Below are 10,306 nucleotides of genomic sequence, written 5' to 3'. Positions count from 1 at the left end.
TGCCATTCCCTCAGGTGTTGCTTTATTATTCAGGAACGTGTCAAGACCTGACCCTCAGAGCCCACCTTCCGTTGACCCTGTTGACTCATCAGTAGAAAATATTTGTTTTTCTTTTGATCCATTCAACAACAGAGCGATACAAACCTTGTTTCAGCAGGATGTTGTATCTATATCTTATGTCATGCCTTATTGGAATGGATTTATTGATAATATCTGTTGGGGAAAAGTTTGGATGTTGCCACACACTACTTGTTAACAAAATTAAGGAAGTTTCCTTTAAAATTATTCATAAATATTATCCTGCCAACCACTATATGAAGAAGTTTAAGGAAAACATCAACTCAAATTGCTCCTTTTGTAATGACCACCCAGAAACAGTGTTGCATCTCTTTTGGCATTGTATTCATGTAAGAAAACTGTGGCAAGTTATCAGTAGATTTATAATTGAACACATTTATGAAGATTTTACACTATTGTGGAGAGATGTACTGCTTGGATTCTTTACATACGATAGAAATAAGCTGAAACATTTTTATGTAATTCATTTCATTATTCTTTTGGCCAAATTTCATATACACAAATGTAAATTTACAAACAAACAAACACATTTTCTTACCCTACAAAAAGAAATTGAACTGTATTTTAAGACAATTAAATACTCTACTAACAAAAAAGCTGTTAGAATTATAAGTGTATGTATGTCCCTTAAGGTCCTTGTGCAATGTGATATTGTACCCCAAAGCCCAATTGTTCTTGTATATTATTTATATATTCTTAAGTTCCCACATGTACTTCCTGTATTGATTTGTTGTTTAAAAAAAATAGAGGGTGACGGCAAAACCAAGCCAGTATGACGTTGCTATGGTGATTTCAGTAAACAAACAGTCCAAATCAACATCCGGTAGAATACCAATGGCAAAAATGTTCATATTTATTCTCTGGCGGCCAGTCCCGTCTAGAGTGGCGGTTGACGGTATTCACCGCCAGCCTCAACCAAGTGTAAGTAGCTGCATCGCTGGACTGACTATTTTAATGGGCGTGTCTCAAGAATTGGGATGATAGGTAGCACTGATGGGCGCTGGATTTAAAAGGAGGAAATCCTCATACCATTCAAATGGTGAATGTGGTATCCCACACGCCACATGTGTGGTACGCGTTACATTTGAATAGTGATTCAGAACAACACATTGTACTGTGTGATACTGTGGTGGAAAATCGTCTTACAAATATAACACTTACAAGAACTTGTGAATTCAATAAAGGCTTTTAATACAGAAATATCATAAGCCGTGCTGATCCGCGGAACCACACCAGACCCTAAGCACTGGCTCTGTTCTTATACACATACAGCATATGAGTCCATCCCACATGCAAATGAAGTTCCTTCCCTCAGTCCATCTGCCACCATTATCTTTTAGTTTAAGCTTCCTGCTTGTTTACGCCCAATAACACCCATATCTGCTTTCAGTTAAGTTATAATGGTGGCAGGACCCCTTCATGTCCTAAAACTAATATATGTCCATCTATCCTATGGGCCTATATCTTTGGCCTTCGTACTTATTTTTAGCTTAGTGTGCTCTTCGGTATGTTTGTCCTTATTAGGACTAGTAGACTATGTGTCCCTCTAACATTAGTATGTCCAGCTGTCCTATGCACTTAAGTGTCGCCTTCTCCTCCTGTGGTCTGATGTACACCTGTCTTTGCTCTATAGCATTATATCTGTCCCTATATGTACCATTTACTCCCACAATACGCGACCAGTTCAATTGTGATTTTGGACAATTTCAACTAAGACTAAGTGCACATGTTCGTCATAGAAGGCCAAAGTTCACTTCATGGGTTTTCGGAAAATTGTCCTTTCTCACCAGTAGCAGGATAGAGCAAGCGTGTGTTAGCTGCCCCCCCCCCCCCCCCCCCCCCCAGCTTCCATTTGCTGTCTTTGCGACATGGGGTATAAGGTGTTGGGATGTATTTATTATACACTGCTCAAAAAAATAAAGAGAACACTAAAATAACACATCCTAGATCTGAATGAATGAAATATTCTTATTAAATAATTTTTTCTTTACATAGTTGAATGTGCTGACAACAAAATCACACAAAAATTATCAATGGAAATCAAATGTATCAACCCATGGAGGTCTAGATTTGGAGTCACACTCAAAATTAAAGTGGAAAACCACACTACAGGCTGATCCAACTTTGATGTAATGTCCTTAAAACAAGTCAAAATGAGGCTCAGTAGTGTGTGTGGCCTCCACGTGCCTGTATGACCTCCCTACAACGCCCGGGGCATGCTCCTGATGAGGTGGCGGATGGTCTCCTGAGGGATCTCCTCCCAGACCTGGACTAAAGCATCCGCCAACTCCTGGACAGTCTGTGGTGCAACGTGGCGTTGGTGGATGGAGCGAGACATGATGTCCCAGATGTGCTCAATTGGATTCAGGTCTGGGGAACGGGCGGGCCAGTCCATAGCATCAATGCCTTCCTCTTGCAGGAACTGCTGACACACTCCAGCCACATGAGGTCTAGCACTGTCTTGCATTAGGAGGAACCCAGGGCCAACCGCACCAGCATATGGTCTCACAAGGGGTCTGAGGATCTCATCTCGGTACCTAATGGCAGTCAGGCTACCTCTGGCGAGCACATGGAGGGCTGTGCGGCCCCCCAAAGAAATGCCACCCCACACCATGACTGACCCACCGCCAAACCGGTCATGCTGGAGGATGTTGCAGGCAGCAGAACGTTCTCCACGGCGTCTCCAGACTCTGTCACGTCTGTCACATGTGCTCAGTGTGAACCTGCTTTCATCTGTGAAGAGCACAGGGCGCCAGTGGCGAATTTGCCAATCTTGGTGTTCTCTGGCAAATGCCAAACGTCCTGCACGGTGTTGGGCTGTAAGCACAACCCCCACCTGTGGACGTCGGGCCCTCATACCACCCTCATGGAGTCTGTTTCTGACCGTTTGAGCAGACACATGCACATTTGTGGCCTGCTGGAGGTCATTTTGCAGGGCTCTGGCAGTGCTCCTCCTGCTCCTCCTTGCACAAAGGCAGAGGTAGCGGTCCTGCTGCTGGGTTGTTGCCCTCCTACGGCCTCCTCCACGTCTCCTGATGTACTGGCCTGTCTCCTGGTAGCGCCTCCATGCTCTGGACACTACGCTGACAGACACAGCAAACCTTCTTGCCACAGCTCGCATTGATGTGCCATCCTGGATGAGCTGCACTACCTGAGCCACTTGTGTGGGTTGTAGACTCCGTCTCATGCTACCACTAGAGTGAAAGCACCGCCAGCATTCAAAAGTGACCAAAACATCAGCCAGGAAGCATAGGAAGAGTTACATTGTGTTGTTTAAGTGTTCCCTTTATTTTTTTGAGCAGTGTATGTTTTTTTTGCAACGAAAACGAGAGTTTCTATTGGGACAGATTCACATACTGGTAAATCCCTTTTGCTTTCACTTGGTCTTTCTTCTTCGGTGGGTTTTATGGTGGAATACAACCAAAAAGGTGTGTTGCTGCCACCTACTGGATGTGGTGATTCTAAGCGAATACGCCCTAAATCAGGCTTCTTCAACCGGCGGCCCACCGGCCGAATTTATATGGCACCCCAAGTTTTCTGAGAAAAATATATATAATTATAATACCAACTAAAAAATATATATATATATTGTGTGATTATGTACAAATAATAATTGATTGGATTTATATAGCACATTTCTACCAACTGAGGTACTCAAAGCGCATTACATAGTAGGGGAAAACTCACCTCATCCACCATGAATGTGTAGTACCCGACCATTTTTGTGCCAGAACGCTCACCACACATTAGCTATCAGGTGGAGAGGTGAGGAGTGATATATGCCAATTAGGAATGAGGTGAATGATTAGGTGGCCATGATTGAATGTGGCCAGGTTGGGAATTTAGCCATGGCACCGGGGTGAACCCTCCTATTCTTACAATAAGTGCAATGGGATTTTGAATAACCACAGAGACACCCATTTTAATCCCATCCGAAAGACGACACCCTACACAGGGCAATGTCCCCAAATGTAATCAAGGTTTGAAATGATTATGTTTTAGTCAAATATTTTATCTGTTCAGTCTTCTTGAAGTCAATTTGCAATCTACAAATATTTGTTTTATGTTCCGGCCCCCCAACTATCTGCTCAAGAAGAAATTGGCCCGCGGCTAAATCTAGTTCATGATCCCTGCCCTAAATGTTGCATAATCCTTGTCAAATTATTTGTGAAACATCAGAGACATATGGTGAATACCTTTTGAAAGTGGACAAGAATTTGCTGCCTTCTTGCCTTCCTTGAGTTTGTGATCAACTTTATGTATTTTATCGGATTCTTCATAACTGTCTTTGTTTCAGAATTGTGCAACAGTGTCCAAATTCGGGAAAACAAAAATCTTTATCCTGGGAAAGGAAATTCAATTGAGAGGCGAAAGAGGCACATTAAACCTCAGGGCTGCACCTCCGGCTCGGAACCTCCTCAAGCCCAAAGGAGGACCATAGTCCAGCTACATGTAATACCCAGACTACCAGTGGTCAGAGGAGGAAGAGGAAACAGTGTCTGCATGGAGAGAAATGAGGGAGCAGCTGCACAACATCCTTGTGGAGAACATGGCGCCCCCAGTAAAATACATGTGCTCCGTGTGTGGGATCTAACCAGAGATAATATGGCGGTGAACTGACTGTGGGGCTGAGACAATATTTTGCTCTGACTGTGTGGTGGCCACCGGTAAAGACAAAAACATTTGTGCACTACCTGGAGATCTGGCAGGTAATTATCATCGACAATGTTTCATCGTGTACCCAATTGACAAAGAAACAAATTTCTCAAACATATGTTAAGTGAAATGGTCAGTGTCTGAAGCCTTCGCAGAGGTTTATCCCACGAAGGATTACAGTCACCTTAAAACCAAGCACTTGTACTATTTGCAGTTGTACTTAAACTGATCAACTAAATGTATTTGCTCTCGGCCTATCTTTGTCTATCTGATACATATTTCCAACCACAACTTACTTATTTTCACCAGGTCATGCTTTTTAGCCTGGCTAAATCATTGAAACCAAGCCCAAACTCTTTACCAATACTCTTCCTCTTAAGGATGGTCAATTTAAAAAGGACCCCTCATTTGCTTTTGAATGGCACTGGAGGCGGAGAGGTGGCCATACGTGCTCACTCTACAACAGTAGACTTCTGAGGGTATTTGATGACTTTGGGAAGTAATAAAGCATTTGTTAGTAATATTTTACAGTAAACAAAAAATGTTAAACTCCATCTGTACATAAACTTTTTAGTTTAAAAAAAATGTTATTACGCAAGAAGTTCAAGGCAATTTTGTTTACATTTTCAAATGATATATACTGAGTATACAAAACATTAAGAATACCTGCTCTTTCCATGACATAGACTGACCAGGTGAATCCAGGTGAATATATGATCCATGATCCCTTCAATCAGTGTAGGTGATACTAGCTATATTAGCTAGCTCAGAGAGTATGAAACTATGCAATCAGGGTCTAAACAGCTCTCAAATGTTATAATTAAAGCATGCTTTTATAAGAACCATACTTGCCAATGACATAATTAAGTTGAAGAAGGGGTGGCAGGTAGCCTAGTGGTTAGAGCGTTGAGCCAGTAACTGAAAGATTGCCGGCTCAAATCCCTGAGCTGACAAGGTAAAAACCCACTGTTACCCGGTAGGCCGTCATTGTAAATAAGAATTTGTTCTTAACTGACTTGCCTAGTTAAATAAGAACTTTCCTTACCTGTAAATATTACACAATCAAAAGCTCAAAGACAATTTCCTCTGAAACCCAGGAATTTGACAATAAAAACTCCTGGGAAATGTTTTGGGTTTGGCTTCTATGGTGAACATTAGTCTCAGTTAAAATCACTATTGAAAGGGTCGCGCGTATCACACAGTACGATGTGGGGTTCTGAATCACCATGCAAAGGTAACGGGTACCACACTGGTAAGATGATTTCCACTAAGTTATCGTGTGAAACGACTGGGAGAGCTAGAAAGCCACAATCTAATTTTGATAGAATCACACTGTGTCAGTTGAGTGTTAATGAAACACAAATAGCAAACACCTATCTTATAACCTAAATTAAAATAAAAGTACTTTTTATGTGACTTTTTACCAATACATGTTAAGTCTATAACTCATTATGACGTCTGTTTGGCTATCATATGATGACAATAAAATTGTGTTTTGTTAATAAGGCTCATTATAATTACTGTTGTAAGCTTATTTTTAGAATCTATATTTCCTTATTATAACTCATGGCTATCATCATAGGATGACAATAACATCGTTTTTGGCTCAATAATCTACTTGTAGAATCTGGAAACAAACCAGTTTAGAATGGGAACAGCTGGGCTCTGTATTGTATTGTAATTCTATTCAATGACAAGTTCAACAATAAAATTAATCAATATGACTTTTACCAGAAATCCACTGTTATGTAGCCTATTATGAAAAGATTGTCAAATTAACCTAGTGACTTCTACATAAAGTTGTGCTGAAACTGTAAAGTGTGTTGACATGCTCAAAATCAAACTCTGTCACCTCTAAGACTTTAAACATCTTGAAGAAAAATATAGCCTTAATTCTTAAATTATAACCAGGAACAGCCAGAAGAGGAATGGCCACACCTCTAGGGTTTCCCCTAGGGCCAAGGTTCCTGCCTTTCTAGGCAGTTTAAGCACTTAATGACAACCCCAGATGTAAAAAGGGCTTTATACTGTAACGACCCTGGGTTTATAAGCGCGGAAATCGACTCTGCCGCACGAGCATGCTTTTACGGCACAGTCGATAGCGCGCCGGACTTCGGGCTAGAAGGTCGAGGGTTCGAGACCTGCTCCCTGCCTGTTTCATTACAATACATAACCTCCCCTGTCATTGCAATGTTCTTGGGGCTATGATATTTGTGCGTCTGTAACTTCATCATTATTCACGATACATTCAGGAGTACCTGTAATCATTTTAGCATCCACATTAATGTAGAAGCGTTTAGAAACATATTATATTGTTATTTACAATAAAAGTGACTCAAAATGACACAATACATTATTTACCATTAATTTCTATTGGGCGCAAAATAATCTGAAACAAAACCAAAACAAACATCACAAATGCATCCAACAATTTTGTAGTCACAAGCTTGATGTAGTCATTGCGTGCTATGATTGTTGGCCCAAATACCTAACTTTTTACTACTTTAATACACATACAAGTGAATTTATCCGAATACTTTTACTTCCCTAAAATAGGGGGGACTATGTAGAACAAGTAATTGTTTGACTTCAAATCCCAACAAAGAATAAAAAATGCTTCGCTGTCCCAATAATTATGGAGGGAACTGTACTTTTATTATTGGTTTCAGACGTGTTAGGCCAAGGCCAGAGTGACAACCGACAGTACGGCAGACCCCCAGGGCCAGGACTGAGCAGTCCAGCAGCTAGGGATTGCCTAAATAGGTATCTCCCCTGACATGGGCATGTTTTCAATGTTGTACAGTATTCCATATAAGGCATCCAGACCTTATAAAAGTTGCACAGTATACCTTTAATCTTGTAATAAATCAAATCTTGTGATACATAACTTGATATTTCTGCCATCCATTGTGACATTGTGGGAGGATAACCAACGTTCCAATTAATGACAATGCATTTCATAACCGCTATAAATGCTAGGTTACACAGTTTCTTCTTATAACATTTTCCAGTATCAATATTTACAAGCAAACAAAAACAGGGAGAAGGGTGAATCTGTAGACATGCAGAGATAAAAGAACATACTCTTTGCCAGAATTCAGCCAGCCTTCACAAGAGCATAACATACATCACCGGTCAAAAGTTTTAGAACAACTACTCGTTCAAGGATTTTCGTTATTTTTACTATTTTCTACATTTGCAGAATAATAGTGAAGACATCAAAACTATGAAATAACACATATGGAATCTTTTTTGCAGGTGCATGGTAAAAGTTGAACAAGATGAAGGAGAAAGGAAACCGCTAAAGCTAAAGTACACTCCGTAATGTTCACAACCACATATACTTTGAACTCGCGAAAAGTGGAAGATACGGTCAAGAAATACTGGCATATTTTATCATCGGATCCAGCTTTGCCAGCTTTGCCGGCTGAATTTAAAAATCCACCACTTATTGTGTATAGGAGAGGTCGCAATTTACGCGATAAATTGGTTCATGCCAACTGCCAGACACAAAAGACAATCAGCCAGGCTCTTTTACGCCCTCTTCCATTTGGTAGCTATAAATGGAGAGGATGCGCACAGTGCAACAATATGATGAAGTGTGAATATTTCTGCCACCCACATACAGGAAAACGGTTCCAAATAAATTACATTATTACGTGTTCCACCACCCATGTTATTTACATTATTAAATGTCCGTAAAACCTCTCCTCCTCTCAAACAGAGAATTAGTGAACATACAAGTTCACTTGTAGGGATTATCCAGTCGCAGTACATTTTAATGACCTAAAGCATGACATTTCTACCTTTAGATTTTGTGGTATAGAGAAAGTTAAAGATATCAGACAGGGGAGGTGATATTAATAATATTCTGAGTAAAAGAGAATGTTTTTGGATTTTCACCTTCCAGACATTATTTCCTAAAGGACTTAATGATGAAATGCCTATGTATGTTATGTTGTGAATTTGAACATGAATTATGTCCCTATTTAAGATTACCCAATGATTAATGAAAACTTGCTATGTCCTCATTGTGGTTTTACAGACGTGTTTAATACGTCTTATTTACACACTTTATTCTAATATTTATGAAATGCATATTGTTATATTTGGTAGCACTTATTTGTTTTTCCTTCGCCTCCAACCCCTTTCGATGCGTGGAACGGATGTGGGTGGATATAGGTCTACATAAGGGTGCCGATACGTAAGCTTATTAAAGATCAGTGATACTATCAAGAGCAGTGTGCGGTTACCTTTTTCCTACACCTCTAATTGACTGAAATTATGTCAATTAGCCTATCAGAAGCTTCTAAAGCCATGACATCATTTTCTGGAATTTCCCAAGTTGTTTAAAGGCACAGTCAACTTAGTGTATGTAAACTTCTGACCCACTGGAATTGTGATACAGTGAGTTATAAGTGAAATAATCTGTCTCTAAACAATTGTTGGAAAAATTACTTGTGTCATGCACAAAGTAGATGTCCTAACCGACTTGCCAAAACTATAGTTTGTTAACAAGAAATTTGTGGAGTGGTTGAAAAACGAGTTTTAATGACTCCAACCTAAGTGTAAGTAAACTTCCGATTTCAACTGTATATATATTTTTATCTCAGAGAGTATGAGGCCTTTGCAGAGAACTGTAGGCGTGACATGAAGTTGGACTAAAGGCTCATGATTCTACCCTTGACAATCACCAAACCTTCTCCCACAGTTGCTGATATCACCAACCTCCATCAGTTATGAAAGTAGCGCTTACATCAGAAAAATGCTCCAAAGCGATAATAAAAAAACAACAGTAAACATACGTATCTTGAAACTGTTTTCCATTAAAACCTATTTACTGTATGTACTGAACCAAAGGACTTTTTAAATGTTGCTTCTGTAATGTACCTTAGAATATAGGAGACCTCGTTCGCTGGTGTAGATGGACGTCACAAGGATGGGCTCCTACATGTGCTCATAGATGTTGCCCTTCAGTGGGTACACCCCCACCTGGAACTCCTAGGACACACACACAAAATGTGTGTGAAGCAGGTTAAGAGAATGGGGTTAGTGTCCAGGGCCCAAAGACTCAGAGTAGGAGGGCAAATCTAGGATCAGATCCCCTCTGTCCTTATAATATTGTTCATTATGGTCTTACCTTTTGCTAATTCTTAATCTTAATTGTTCTCTTGGGTCAAAGTGAATTGTTATTTATTTATTTATTTATTTCACCTTTATTTAACCAGGTAGGCAAATTGAACACGTTCTCATTTACAATTGCGACCTGGCCAAGATAAAGCAAAGCAGTTCGACACATACAACAACACATAGTTACACATGGAGTAAAACAAACATACAGTCAATAATACAGTGAAAAATAAGTCTATATACAATGTGTGCAAGTGAGGTGAGATAAGGGAGGTGAAGGCAAACACAATATATATATAAATAAATAAAAATATAAAAAGGCCATGGTGGCGAAGTAAATACAATATAGCAAGTTAAAAAAAAAATATATAAATAAAAAGTAGAGTAGAGATAGTAGAGATAGAAAAAGTAGAGATAGAAATAATGGGGTGCAAAGGAGCAA

This window comes from Salvelinus alpinus, chromosome 18 (genome assembly GCF_045679555.1).
Source record: "Salvelinus alpinus chromosome 18, SLU_Salpinus.1, whole genome shotgun sequence".
Classification (NCBI taxonomy): Eukaryota; Metazoa; Chordata; class Actinopteri; order Salmoniformes; family Salmonidae; genus Salvelinus; species Salvelinus alpinus.
This window is presented reverse-complemented; position numbering follows the sequence as displayed.